This window comes from Mauremys mutica, chromosome 7 (assembly GCF_020497125.1).
Source record: "Mauremys mutica isolate MM-2020 ecotype Southern chromosome 7, ASM2049712v1, whole genome shotgun sequence".
In the NCBI taxonomy this organism is placed as follows: Eukaryota; Metazoa; Chordata; order Testudines; family Geoemydidae; genus Mauremys; species Mauremys mutica.
The window spans coordinates 11,492,442-11,506,714 of record NC_059078.1 but is presented as its reverse complement, the minus strand read 5'-3'; the positions used below and the strand labels follow the sequence as shown (position 1 = coordinate 11,506,714).

The following is a 14,273-nucleotide window of genomic DNA, read 5'->3' as shown; positions in this document are numbered from 1 at the left end:
AAAAGAAGCACAGTTAGATACATTTTGACTGTCTGGCTTTGTGCATCATTGAAGTATGTGTCAATAAAACAGAAATGATGGCTCTATAGGATATTAATGCAAAGCTGGTACCAGGAGTCAGGCTGGAGAGCAACTTTGGGAGTTATTTTTAAGTATCAGGATATAATTCTTGAAGCAGAACCTCCCCTTTCCTCTCTCCCTCCCTGTAAGAGACCAATTGTCTACTGCTGCTCCCTTCATCTCATACCTTGGAAGGTGTGCAATACATAGTATTGGACAGAAAATCAAATCTATCCCCATGTAAACCTAATGAAATTGAAGAGCTCACCCCTTCGATTCCTTCAACTCCAAAATGGTCTGCAGCTCCAAGGTAATAATGGGGTTTTTTTTCCCCTGTAGCTCTTATAAGAGCCACAAATCCCCAGTTACTTTTGATTTACAATAGAAGCAAGGTCATCCTTCTAATGAAAAAAAACAAGGTCTATATTTTCAGATACTGAGATTCAATTTATCATAGAGATCAATGACACTTTTATGCTCTATAGAGATGAACTATCCATTTTGCAGTAAAATTATCACATTTTTTAAGACCTTTGGTAGTTGCTACATAGTTTGGAAGCCCGGCTTGCAACTGAACTTTTTAGCATTAAGAAGCCTTCAATTTCCCACCTACCTAGCACCAAGGACATATTTTACCAGTCTCACATTTGCGGCAGGGGGAAAACAAGAAAAGAGAAATTAAAGGCCATGTACGCGTTGTCAACAACATACGCCTTGTAGGGATGGTAAAAGGCCATGCTATCAATGAATCCAGTCTTGAAAATAATTCCTCTTCATTGTTCTAAAACTGTACACCCATCTATACATTCTCCAGGAGATTCACATAAATCTGCCCTGCATAGATGGAGAGGCAGTAGCCTGTCTGCTGAGTATTCTAGTTGGTTGCCCGTCATTTGTTTTTTGTGCAGTTCTATCTGAAATTCTTCAGTCTCGTATTCCTGACACACCTAGAACTGCCTTGACCTCAGGGGGAGCAGCTGGTGTGGAAGGAATTTAGGATCAGAACTTTTAAAACAACAACAACTAGTTGTGAGCCTAAAACTTGGGAGTCTGTTCGGGGAATTGTTCAGATGGGTGCCACTCATCTCAGGTTTGCGGCATCCTCACACGGCAGCAGATATTATATTCAAGTCAAATGTTGCGCAAACATCAGACTGTATCTACTGTACACCACCCAGTCAACAAATGCCACGTTCCATTAGTAATGGTGACTATAAATCTTTCAAGTGAAAATGATGTGTGTGTAACCTACACTATCAGAGCGCTTGTCTTTGCCCCCCTGTGGTTGCTGCTCCACCTAAGAGAAGAGTCTAGTAAAAGAGGTGAAAGAATTGCTCCTTTATCTCAAGCAGCAGAAACTCATGCTGCTACTGCTGTGGATCCAGGGTTCAAACCCCACTGCTACATCAAACTAGGGCTGGAAGGGAGCATTATATGCGCTTTCAATAAGCCTAAATTTTATGGTTACATTTAATAAAGGGTATTACTATTTTACTGCTGATTTTATGTTGGTTCATTCAGAATGGTTTATATTTACAATACAATACTTGTTTAACGTGTTCTCCTTTGATAGTCTTATAATATTTGAATTCCAAACCTCTTAAATGGCAATTTTCTGCCTACTGCACCGTAGTGCTGTATAAGCAATGTCATATTTTGCATCCAGCTGCGTACAGTACTTCGTTGATTCGGCTACATACATTTCTAGTCCGATAGTTACAGACAACACTATGTTCGGGGATAGTGCTATATACAAAGTAACATTATTTCATCAGGATTACTTGACTTTTATTAATTCCTGATTTTAAAAAAAAAATTGAGATAAGAGTGTCTTTGTGTTCTCTATACAATACTGCCAATTGACCATAATTACCTCCAAAAATGGCCCACTGGTATTCTTAGTGGCTTTTATTTTGGCCTTGTCTTAAGCTATTTTAGTTTACAATGATCTCAACATTGTCTCAAGACAGCATCCTCACACGGAGCAAGAAAAATGATGAATGTGATTATTACAATGTATTATACTTTCCCTCAAGCTATTCAGCCAACTACGCTATGCACATCAAGTAGAATGACTGGAGAAAGACACTTTGCTTCATATTATTTCCCTGACATTTTGGCCTGACTCATGGTTGCTCAGCCTTAGATGTGCTGGCCCCTAAATGCATCAACAAGGTCCAAATTATGTATCCAGCATGTAAAAAGAGAATGTATAATATGCACCAGCATCTAGCAGGTGACAAGGAGACAGACCTCTTACATTTGTTGATGCTTAATAAATAAATCACATCTACTTTCAAAATAACACTAACAGGGAGTTTTATATAGAATAGTTCTAGTGGAAACATTTGATCTCCAAGACACTATTTAAAACCTCATACTACAAAAATAGTATTTGACCTGCATTAAGTAATAAGTTTTCTATGAATGACACAAAACTAGAATCCTTTAATAAATTGCACAGTTGAGGCCTGATCGAACACTGCCTTGTGCCGTGTGTCGTCATTCACAGCTGTGCAAAGCGAGTACAAAACCGATGTAAAGTGTGCTACCAAAGCAAAACGCTCCACTCACTTACCCTGCTGGTAGTGTTTTGTATTCACTTTGCATGACAACACAAGGTGCACCTGGTGTAAATGACTGCACACAGTGCAAGACAGTGGGCAGTCAGGGAAATGTAGATGAATAAATGATATCACTATTTATTATTTATCAAGAGCCCAATCCAGCAAGGCGCTGAGCACTGTTAAGTCCTAGGCCCAGACACATTTGTAGGATTGACTCTAATCTCTACAAATTCAAAAAGTCAGCCTGTTTTCCCTTCCGCCTAAGGGATCCCATGCTCTTACTGCTAGGTGGTTTTATTTCATAATTTAATCAAGAGAGAAAATAAAAGCTACGGAAATTCACAATACGCTAGTAATGTACAGGAACAGAGCCGCCTATTTGGTACTTGCTCTCCTGGGGCTTGATTGTGCAAGGTGCTGAGAAGCCTCTACTTCTATTGATGTCATTGGACATTGAAAGCGGTCAGCAACATGCTAACTGATATAAAAGATATGCACCAACCCCTGGAAGCTCACACTTACATGAGAAAGGGTTGTAGGATGAGCCCCTAAAATGAACGTTTTGGTTTCCCCTCATAATCTTTCATGGCCAGTGAGGTGTATTGCTGAAGACAGCAATGCATAATTTAGCACATTTTAGCATATTTGTCATTCTCTGCTAAGACATACCACAAGATTGAAACAGCCTGCACTCTAGAAAACTCTGGATCCAAGCAAAGGAAATCTTGAAGCTTTCGCTTCTTACAAAAATAAACTTCAAGTTAGGAAGTTAGTCAGTTTCAAGGTTGTTTGCTGGTTCAGAACCTAAATTGGGAGCTGTTTAATCTTCCAAATTTAGGGGAATAGGGCTGAAATTTCAGCAATAGATTTTATGAAATAAAGTGAGTTGGTGGACCAGCAACTGCTGCAAAAATGCCTGTGAAGCTTTTGGGTACAGGAGATGGACGGAGGGGACCAAAAAACAAACCTTAAAAAAAATAAAATAAGTTGTATTTTGAAATAATATGTTGAATGTATTTATTTATTTAAGTAGAAGGTATTAATATACATATATATTTTAAAAAACATTTTATCATTGTCATAGTGGAAGGATATGATGCATAAAACCTCACACCAATTGATTTTTGTTGGTTTGTTGTGTTTTTGTCTGTTTAGAGATGAACTAATAGCCCATACTCTAATCGTATTCAATCGTTTCCTTAATAAGCTATGGGCATACTTCTCCTGAACTTGTGTGCCAGAACATACGCTGGCATGTACCAATAGTCTCTAATACACCCCTGGGAGCAGGTTATTGTTATCAAACTGTGCTGTGAGTGAGATTGCAGTAATAATATAAGGCACATAGATAGCACTTCTGTGAAAAAATTGCATAGTGCTTTAAAAAACTGGGTGTGTGTCATTATTGGAGGTGGTCAGGAATTTATCAGTGAAACTTTTTTTTTGTTGTTGGAAAATTGACAGTTTGTATCAGTGTTGATTAAACTTTCATTGGGAAATGCTCTCAGGTATAGGATAATTTCTGCTCCAAACAAAAGAAAGGGGACGGGGAGGGACGGGACAAAAAAACCAAGGGTGAATTCCCTATACCCCAGACCAGCCAATAGGCCAGTGGTTCAGCTACTCACCTGGGATGTGGGAAACCCAGGTTTCTGTCCTTGGTCTGCCCAATTCAGAGAAGGGACTCTCATCTCAGGGGAGTGCCCTAATGAACAAGCTTTAGGCTATTTTGGGGAGAGCCCCCCCTCTATTTTTTCATCATGATACAGAATGGAGGGGGGGGAATTAAATCTGGAAAAATTTCCCACCCAGCTCTAGTCAATTACTATTTTGTTGATGGGGAAACTGAGGCGACAATTATTTGAGAGACTTGCCCAGTATCATACAACAATTCAGTGGCAGACTTTAGATCTTCTGATTCTTACTGCCATTCCTTAACCACCAGACTAACTAAGAGTCTGCTAGCAAAACCAGTCTGAAATAAATTAATACAGCATGATCTATTTTTGCATAGGCTAGTAGAAAAGATTTTTTACAAATAAATTATGTTTTCTTTTTATTCTTTGAGTATTCTTGCGCAATAGGGTTAACCTATGAGAAATAAGACCGGTATTTCAAGCACAATACGGCAGTGTTTCTCAAACTGGGGTCGCCGCTTGTGCAGGCAAAGCCCCTGGCGGGCCGGGCCGGTTTGTTTACCTGCCCAGTCCACAGGTCCGGCCGATCGCGGCTCCCACTGGCCGCGGTTTGCCGGTGCAGGCCAATGGGGGCTGCTGGAAGTTGCGGCCAGTAAGTCCCTTGGCCCGCGCTGCTTCCAGTAGCCCCCATTGGCCTGGAGCGGTGAACCGTGGCCAGTGGGAGCCGCGATCGGCCGAACCTGCGGACGTGGCAGGTACACAAACCGGCCCAGCCCGACAGGGGCTTTCCCTGCACAAGTGGCGACCCCTGTTTGAGAAACACTGTTCTACAGGCTATCAGGAATAGTTTACATTACTATGCTGCTTATGTTTCCAGGTGCTAGAAATTGGAACTAGAAAAGAATCCTGCAGCTCCTAGCGTGCAAGTCCAGAACTCTGAATTCTAGGACTTCAAACCCTGATGATCACCTACAGGTTTGACTAGACACTGTATTATGCATCCTAAAACACAGCTCAGAAAGCACACCCCAGGATGACATGGGAGCAAAATTTCCATCACCTGATTCTGGGCTGTAGAGTAGAGCAGCCCCAGGGGCTCTACTAACTTAAGACAGCCTTATCCAGGCTACCTTTGGGCTTCCTGGCAGCTCTGAAACCCCATAGCACCGAGTACTGTAAGCCCACTTCCTCCCCCATGTCTCCCTCCCCCTTTATAAGGGCCCATGAGATGAGGCAGTGTAGAGCCACTTATGGAGACACTACGCTGCTCCTGCCCTGCAGGCATTCTCCCCTACCTCTTGGAGGCTGGAGTGGGAGGCCAGAGGCCCCTCCTCAGTGCTTGCTTGAAGTAACTGATGCTATTAATAGGGCTGGCTTTACATCTCAGGGACTCCTGGGGGACTCTGGGTACATTTTGCAGGTGCCACATGTTTTACAGACTATTTAAAACCTTCAAGCAGGAATTTTAGATTAATTCTATTGATTTTACCAACGATTTATCGTCTCTAGATTTTTAAAAACCTTCTTCCCCCCATTACATGGCCCAGAAATGAAGTGGTAAAGTGCTTCAGAGAACAGATTAGATGCAGCAATAAATAGGAGGCAAAATTCATCCCATCTCGCCTTAGCAAGTTTCCCCTAGAGAGGAAAAGGAAACTCCTGACGAATGAGGACCAAAGGGCTACTGCATCAAGGTAGAGGAGTACAATGGAGACCACTATCGGTGCTAAATAATCTTCCTGGGAATGAGCTGTGCAATTTAACAACATCCAAACCTGCCAGAATATAGCAGATTAAACGTATATTGAACTAAATACAAGCATTTGGCAGATCTGTATTTTGTAATTTCTGCCAGCCCTAAAAGAAAGAAATTTGAGACAAAAAAACCAATAGGAAACTATGTGACTAGAAGGCTCTTGGTACAGAATTCGGTACCATGGTTATGGGTAAAAACAGGGACTGGAGCAATAGCAGTTGATTAGTGGGTCCAGAAACTATTCTGCCAGTGCAAAACAAGGGGACTAAAATTGGTCCACAATCAACAAAACACACATTACTCTTTCTCAAGAAATGATCAATGTTAGTCACTCCCCAAAACATTTGGTGCTGCTCACGGCATTCATGCATCTTTACAGTGGGTGTGGGTCAAATAGGGTGACCAGATGTCCTGATTTTATAGGGACAGGATCAATTTTGGGGTCTTTTTCTTATATAGGTTCCTATTACACACACACACACACACACACACACGCACACGCACCCCCGCCCACTGTCTCAATTTTTCACATTTGCTGTCTGGTCACCCTGGGGTCAAACTATGCCCAGTCTATGTTAAACAGGCCTCCAACAGGTACTGTAAGGAGAAGCTGCCTTAGGACTGGGATAGTATTCCCATGGACTGTGCTTGCTTTTTTGTAATATGTTTAGATTTCAACTGTGTTTGGTTTATGATTTAGCCTATATGCGTCTCATGTTTTAATAGCTCCCCTTAGCTCATCTTCATTTTGGCAACTGTTATGCACATACTAGTTTTGTGCCTTTGTTCTCTTTTACTAGTTAAATCCTCTTATTGTATCACGCCAGCAGATCAGTAAAATAAAGACCCATCAAAATCATCATTCTGTGCACTGAAATTTGTCATTTGTCTTTCTGCTCCTCATTTTTCATTAATGATGCAAAGGCTTATCTTTCACTTTTCTTAATCCTTTACCCTTCTTTATCCTTTATAGTTTGTGATGTACATGGACTTGTGTTGTAAACTCAAAGACATTATTATTCTTTGGATTTTTATGCACTGAACTCTTTGTAATCTGTGATCAAAGCCCAGCTATATCTGGCTGCATTCATTTTCTTTATTTACTCTTCCTCTATCAACCATTGTTGATTTGTACTATTTTTTGCTACTATATTGTATCTTCTGAGCCATCAAGATCGGTCTTGCCTTTCAAATGAAAATCACATTAGCCAGACTGCTGGTGACTTGATAGTAGTGCAATACATCGCTATGCCAAAGACCAGAGATCAGTTAATGGACAGTCAGTGAATTCCCAATAACAACGAATTGCCGCACACGGAGAGTCATCAGTGGGCACTGAACCAGGACCCCCCACACACACTAATAAGACTCACCTGCTTGAGCTAAAAGACTAAGGGTTTGTCTACACAGAGTTATTCCTGGTTAGCTGTCCCCAAGTACCTCGGTGTGTGGAGGCACTTATTCTGGGAGAACAGTGCCTTTTAGGAAAGAGTGCTTTTTCCTTTTCGAAAGCAGGTTAAGCTAAACAGGAACAAGGCATTCTTATTCTAGAATAAGTGTGTCTGCAAATGAAGTTAATCAATCAGGAGTAGCCCCATGTTATTCAAGCCCCAAGATGGCAGATATAGCAGCTTCAATTTCTTATATAGACTTGCCACTAGCGGTACATCTGCACTGCATAGAAGACCTTCGGCAGGCCTGAATCAGCTGACTTGGGTTCATGGGCTCAGGCTGCCGGACCATACAATTGCAGTGTATAGGTTTGGGCTCAGGTTGGAGCCCCGGTTCTGAGAACCCCTGAGGTGGGAGGGTCTCAAAGCTCTGGCTCCAGCCTGACCCTGGACATCTACACTGCAGCGTTTAGTCCCAGAACATGAGCCCCAAAAGGCCTCATCAGCTGACCTGGGCTCTGAGACTCAGTGCCATGGATTTATCGTCACAGCGTAGAGACACCTTAGAGGAGTCCAAGGTGTTGTTCTGTTCAAAGCCTTGATAGGGGTTGGGACAGATGAGTCCCGGGAAGTGTAAAGAGTTCAAGACTATATTGAGACATTCCAGACAGGCGTGGCCTTTTGTGACAATAAGTGTTAAGTGGAAGAATCCCTGGGGAGTGTTAAATGCAAATTCCACAATGATGGTTATGAAAAAACCCAACCTTTTGGGCAGAGGGCCATTGACTGTTCCCAGAGATGAGATCAAAGGCCCAAGCTGTACAAAGGAGCCACTGAACTGTCCAATTGGGTTCTTGTTCCTGATTTAAAAACTGAGTAAACCCCGTTGTACAGTTTGAAAGAGACACACCTACCACAGCCCTAGGTTGAAGGTGGGGTGACCTCTGGTAAGCTTTTTAGCGTATGCATAGGTTCTTTTGTTTGTCTAGGTTCTCTCTGTAATGCTTTTACTCTAAGACTAAATGCAGTTTGCTTTGTGAGGGTCGGTTGGTAACTGCTGTACATTGTTATAGCTCCTGGAGAGAGGTTAAGCACAGGTACTGGACTTGTGTCAGATCCACTAGGGAAATCACAGTGAGGTGCAGAAGGACTGAAAGCCTAAACCCTAGATCTGGCAGAAGAGAGATGCAGATCTTAGGCCTAAGAGAGGTGATGGCTGGAACCAGAAACCTTCAGCAGCTGCCCTCAAGGAAGGCGAGAGGGTGTAGTTTCAAAAGGTGAAGTTAACCCTTGAACCGGACATGAGTAAATCCCAAAATTAGCTGGAGAGAGAGAAAAACTTTGCAATTTCTTTGGGAAATTTCACACCAAGCCAGTTCTGAGGAGATGGAAATGGGAATTTTTGCTAGGTTTGCTAAAGATACTTGCTTCTTTAGCTACAGACATTAAGGCATATGCAGAGAACAAGCATGAATCCAAGACAGAAGGGTTCTGCCCACTCAGTTTTTAAGCACCAAAAAATATGTTACACTAGATTGGCCTTTCTAAAGTTACCAATCTGGCACATGTCACTTAAGCAGTTGACTAGTCTCATGTCTTCAATGGACCTATTCATGTACCTGAAGTTCCATATGCTTGCACTCCTGGCTGAACGAGAGCCTTCTCTAAAGCCCATTTAAGCCAATGGAAAGATTTCTAGTGATCCCACTCAGCTTTTGGATCAGGCCCATATTGTATGTTGACCAAAACACAAATCGTTTTTATTGTTATTGAGCATCTAGTACTGATTGAACTATCTCTCAGCATAAGCCGAGATCATTGCTCAGGTAAAATTCCCAGTGCAGGCATGGAAGTTTGTTCTTGGTCTATATCCAGGCAAAATAAGGACTTGGGAATTTGGTCCAATAGAATATGTGGGTGATCAGTATCACTCCCTCTCTAGCCCATTCACTCTAAAGGAAGTAGAATGTGACCCTCGGTTATTTTCTTAGCCATTACAATATTCATCTCTTTTTATATCTCTAATCAGTCTACATTCTTTTTCATTTAGTAATATTTATGTTCTTCTGTCATCCATTTCGGACCAGTTCTCCTCTTTTCTTTATTTCCTTAGCCTTTCATTTTACAAGCTGAAATTTCCACTTATTTTATGAGTGCCTTGGCATTGATGCATTAAGCTCAGATGTTGAACTTGGTTATAAATGTTTTCTGAACCCAGCCTTCATCCAAGATGTACATCTGTGCTCTGAAACATTTTAGTTTTTCAAGGTTACATTATTTAGCCATTTGATTTCAGTGTAAAGGTTACTGTGCTACTTTGGTTGGGCAACAGACTTCTGATCTTTGTTTTCACAGGCAATCAGCACCATAATTTGATCTATCAAGAGGTATTTTTTTTAAAAGCCAATATATGAAAAAATCCACATCCATTTAACTAGAACTAAAGTATCAAATTTAAGGGCGGGGGCGGGGAAGAATGAATGCACAAACAGTAACATATTTGATTTAAAAAAAAAATATGCATGCAAATGTTTTCAATCCAGAAGAGAAAAACAAAACAAAACTATGCACCATGGAGCCTCCCATTACATATCTAAATCAAAGCGCAAGTCTTTTGAGGATCCCCTATTACTCACTTGTGGGTTCAGTAGCCACTGATGGTGGAACAAATATTGCTACATCCTTAACGACATTGTTTTGACAGGGATTCCATGTGTTCTGCAAAAGAACACCAGTGAATAGTATGCACCACATTCTCCCTTTGCTTCGTTACAGTGCTCAGTGCGAAAAAAGGAGAAACGCAAAGGTCATTTTATGCCACTTTCGAGCCTTCCATGTTCTGGGCCTGCCCCCCAGCACAAATTAGAGCAGGCTTGGGGCTGCTGTAAGCTATGTTAAGCTGTTATGGCTGTTCCACAGCTGAGAATAACCCAAGTACTGTCAGTTCCAACTATGCCCCATCTCCCTTGACAGGCTGCTACAGGCTAAGAGGAGAGTGACAGATCCATTGCAAGAGACTATGCTTGTGAGGAAATCCCTTTACAGAGTGTATATTCTAGGGGGAGAGGGGTGGTCCCGGCCTCTGTATTCCACTGAATGGCATATAGGGGCACAGTGCACTGCAGAATGTGTGTGTTCACTGGAAGCATTCAGGAATTCCTCTAGGGCAGTGTTTCCCAAGCTTGTGTAGGGAAAGCCTACATCCCAAACTTGGGATGTCACTTTTGTGTAGGGAAAGCCCCTGGTGGGCTGGGCCGGTTTGTTTACCTGCCCCATCTGCAAGTTCGGCCGATTGCGGCTCCCACTGGCTGCAGTTTGCTGCTCCAGGCCAATGGGAGCTGCAGGAAGAGACACGGGCCGAGGGACGTGCTGGCCACCCTTCCTGCAGCCCCCATAGGCCTGGAGCAGCGAACCGTGGCCAGTGGGAGCCGTGATCAGCCGGACCTGCAGACGTGGCAGGTAAACAAACCTGCCCAGCCCACCAGGGGCTTTCCCTACACAAAAGTGACATCCCAAGTTTGGGAAACACTGCTCTAAGGGTATTCCAAGTAACCACCCCTGAGTCAAACATCGCAGATTAAAAATGCCATTTAGTTACCAATGACTAAAAAAAAAACTATTATAATAGTCATTTTTGCTGAGGTACAGCTGATGCTATTAAAATGCAGGTAATTCCTGGGCTGAATAGAAAATAAGGCAAAATGCCGTAGTAAATTAAACTACCACAATGTGCAGGTTTGAATGGTGCCCATCATCTGCAGTTCTAAAAATACCACTCTGCAAACAAAATAAATTAAGCCTGGCAACACCACTCTCAAGTAGGTGGAAGTGGTGGATTCTGGGCTGGTGCAGGGGCTGAAATGGCCTTTCAATGTAATTTAGACAGATCAGGCCTACTCTACATTATAGTAGCCAGGGCTCAGAGAATGGGAACCAGGGTAGGGCTATGTAGTGTGGAAATGTAAGGTGGCCCAAAGGAGCCATTCTCCCTCAGCCTCATTGTAAGGGGATCACAGCCTCAACACACCTCTAGAGCAGTAGTTTATGGCTGGAATGGAGAGCAGAATCCCTCCTTGAAAATTTAAGGACTACAATTTCAGCCATACGTTAAGCCTGTTTCCACCTTGGGGGAGTGGGGAGGAAATTTTGTGGGGGCAACTAGCTGTGCTTACAATGAATCAGAACAGCATTTGTAAGCATATAGATATCAAACTATCTGATTTGCCAGTTCCCCTGCAAAAACAAAAAACCCACCATAAGATAGCTCAGAAAAGCTGGTCCTAGAGGGAACTCTCAAGTGGGGAGAGGGATAACTCAGTGGTTTGAGCATGGGCCTGCTAAAGCTGGGGTTGTGAGTTCAATCTTTGAGGGGGCCATTTAGGGATCGGGGGGGGGAGGGAATCTGTCTGGGGATTGGTCCTGCTTTGAGCAGGGGGCTGGACTAGATGACCTCCTGAGGTCCCTTCAAACCCTGATATTCTATGATTCTAGTGTCTCACAGAGGGACACAGGACAAGAATCCAGACCTTCTAAAAAGGCTGGGCCCAAGACAGATGTCACAGACACCCATGTGAAGTCAATAAGGACATCTAGGCACAATAGAGGGAGTTATAGATAGAGGGTTAGATCTGCCTTGCCTGACACATGCAAGTAGCTCTACTGACTTTAGTTAGACCATCAGCATGAATAAAGACCAAAAAATGTTTAGCCAGGCCTATAATCTATATTATTTCCTTCAGTTTGTGTCACATCAATAGCATAATACACAAGAATAGCATGTGTAGTTCTTAAGTGCATTAAAAAAATGCAACAATACTCACGAAAGAGTTTGAAATCTATAATCTAGAATTAGAGAACTAAAGGGACTAATGATATCATTTTAAAGCAGATTGCATTGCTAATTAAAGTGTCGATCTTTGGAGCGACATGCCAAGAGCGAAGTTCTGCATTTGAAGAGATGGGGTTAATCACAATGGAAGCCCTACAGGGGCATTTTAGGGTAGAAAATTAGCTCTAAAGAAGGGCAGATTTAATTAGTTGTCATTGATGTAGGGCCAAAAAAGTTTTCAGCCATTAGCGTTCTTCCCAGCAAGGCCCTGGATGACCGTAGAGTCTTCATTATTGCACACAGTTCGTTTTATTCGAATCACTGCATGTGTGCAATCTGAAAAACTAAAGATATAAAACTTCCCTTAGATTGGATTAAGAATTATCATTTATTTCTCTCCCTTGGGGCAAATATATTTATATTTATATTTTTACAGTTCAAAGTGAACGTACATATTTCCAAGAGACAGTGCAGAATGAAAAAAGGGGAAACAAAGAAATACATGCTTTACTAAAAGCCCATAAAAAGGGGACAGATTAGCTTTCAGTCAACTTGAAGCATGCCAAAGAAATAAATCTAACTTTGCAGATCTGGAGAGGAGAGATCCATCTTTGTCTGTGTGCTTTAAATAAAATTGACAAGAAACTTAATAATGTGAAAGAGGAAATACGATTTATACGGAACATTTTATAAAAAAAAAAAATTGAAGCAACCCATAAACCTCAGATATTATAGTTGTGTTTCAAGGTAAAAATAAAAACTAGTGGTTAAATCCAGCAGCCGGTTCTATTGCAGAAAGCACAGCAAGATACCAGCATTTCAAAAGTTTAGCTAGGATGAGAATGGTGCTATTTTAGAAGCTTGCATAATCTTACAGAAGGGGCTTTATTCTCCATTGCCTTACACAAGTTTTATGCCTGTGCACTTGCATAAAGCTAGGGTAGAATGGTGGAAAATATTCTGCAAACACCAGGCTCCAAACCCAATCATGTGAATCACCACACAAGTGTATCTCCTACACCCTGGAGTTTTTGAACTGCACAACGTACACTTAGATGCACATCTAAACCCCGAAGGGACCTGCTTCAAAGGTGGATTGCAGAGAGGGGGAGAGTTCAGGACATGTTTGAGAGTCATGGCTGGTGCCTCTTGTGTGAGAAGCACCATGGAAACATTCTGAGGAGCAAGGTTTAGCAAGAAGAAACTGGACTTTCACTGTTTAAGGAGGTGAATTTCACTCAGCTGGAATTGCTAAAGGTCAGTTCCTTTTGCTGTTGGGTAAGTGGTCCAGAAATATTCACTAATGGGCCTTGTGGCTGAGACAATTCCCAAAGGAACTTTTAAGAATTTATTCCATTTTCCCCACTCATTCACTTCAATCCTATCAACATCCAAACTTTTGGTTGTTTACAGATGAAGTACTGAACCTTGCTTGGGTCCTCCTGAGCAAGACTTCGCACACTCCTAATTTGCTAGCAGGATGATGTACATTCGCATTCCTGCATTACGAGGGGCTAACAAAACATCTCAGGTTCTTCTGTTGGAGTTTTACTTCTCCTTTTTAGGTAATGGGGTCTTGTCTTCTCAATCCTTCTTGGCATGAGGTCTGACTCCCTGGCAACCTAAGCTGCCATGCAGAGATGAGCACAGCTAATCTAGCCTGTCTAGTTGTCAGTTTTTGAAAGCTAATCTAGGATGATGTCTATATCCCATACCTTTATGTTTGGTTTTAACTAAGGCTGTAGTTTCAAACACCTGATTATATTCCCTCATCTGATCAACTCAAGAGAAACAAAAGAAGTGATTAAGACACGTGTTTACTTGTGGGAGAAGAAAGTGCCTCTAGAATTTCATGAGAAAAAGTCCATTATGTATGTAAATTTTGTAAAGGGTATGGTCATGTCATTGAGAATTTGCTAATGAGAATGGTTGAATATCTTCATAACAAGTGCTTTCAGTCCAGCTGAGAAGTCACTAATACATGTGTGAAAAATTGAAACAAGACTGACAAAGAATTATGGTGAGAGAGAATTC

At 41.9% G+C, this 14,273-nt stretch overlaps 1 long non-coding RNA gene across 2 annotated transcripts in view; it reads right to left on the bottom strand.

Moving 5' to 3' along the window:
• LOC123374688 overlaps window positions 1–14,273 on the bottom strand; it is a 67,445-nt gene that overhangs the window by 38,542 nt on the left and 14,630 nt on the right. For both annotated transcript variants that reach the window (XR_006581159.1, XR_006581160.1), the window contains exon 2: window positions 10,048–10,129. This is a non-coding gene — a long non-coding RNA (uncharacterized LOC123374688). The remainder of the gene's footprint in view (window positions 1–10,047; window positions 10,130–14,273) is intronic.